This window comes from Octopus bimaculoides, chromosome 26 (genome assembly GCF_001194135.2).
Source record: "Octopus bimaculoides isolate UCB-OBI-ISO-001 chromosome 26, ASM119413v2, whole genome shotgun sequence".
Lineage (NCBI taxonomy): Eukaryota > Metazoa > Mollusca > Cephalopoda > Octopoda > Octopodidae > Octopus > Octopus bimaculoides.
The window spans coordinates 10,428,432-10,429,243 of record NC_069006.1 but is presented as its reverse complement, the minus strand read 5'-3'; the positions used below and the strand labels follow the sequence as shown (position 1 = coordinate 10,429,243).

General features: G+C 44.3%; 1 protein-coding gene across 1 annotated transcript in view; it reads right to left on the bottom strand.

The window, feature by feature from the left end:
• LOC106878080 (uncharacterized) overlaps positions 1 to 812 on the bottom strand; it is a 161,693-nt gene that overhangs the window by 6,893 nt on the left and 153,988 nt on the right. The window lies entirely within an intron of this gene.

Here is an 812-nt window from a genome sequence, read left to right as displayed (position 1 = left end):
TATATATATATTGTGAAGGCACATGGCTTAGTGGTTAGGGCATTTGGCTCATGATTGCAAGTTGTGAGTTCAATTCCTGGCGATGCATTGTGTCCTTGAGCAAGACACTTTATTAAATATTGATCCAGTCCACTCAGCTGGCAAAAATGAGTGCTACCTGTATTTTAAAGGGATGGCCTTGTCACACCTTGTGTTGCACTGGATCTCTCTCAGAACTATGCTAAGGGTACACGTGTCTGTGGAGTGCTCAGCCACTTGCACTTAAATTTCACGAGCAGGCTCTTCCGTTGATCGTATCAGGTGAGACCCTTGTCATTGAAACCAACAGAGTGCTCCTTTATATATATACTTCCCCCAGTTGAAAGGTCTTCTGCCACAAGAGCTCCCACTGCTGCTGGTGTCCTATGAAAAGCACCCAGGATATGCTGTAAAGTGTTTGGCATTAAGGAAGGGCATTGAGTTGTTGAAACCATGCCAAAGAGGACAGCAAAGCTTGGTGTAGACTTGTGATTTGCCAGTTCCTGTTGAACTGTTCTGCTCATGCCAGTATGGAGAAACGGATGTTAAATGATGACGATGATAATGATGACAACGATGATGGTGATGACGATGACAATGATGATGGTGATTATAATGACGATGACGATGACGAGGTTAATGATAATGACAATGATGACGATAGTGATAATAATGGTGATGGCGCTGATGATGATAATGATGATTTTATATTGCCACACCCTAACAGTTGAGGGAACCCGTGGAAGAGGTAGGCCCAGGAAGACCTGGGCTGAGGTGGTGAGGCAAGACCTTCG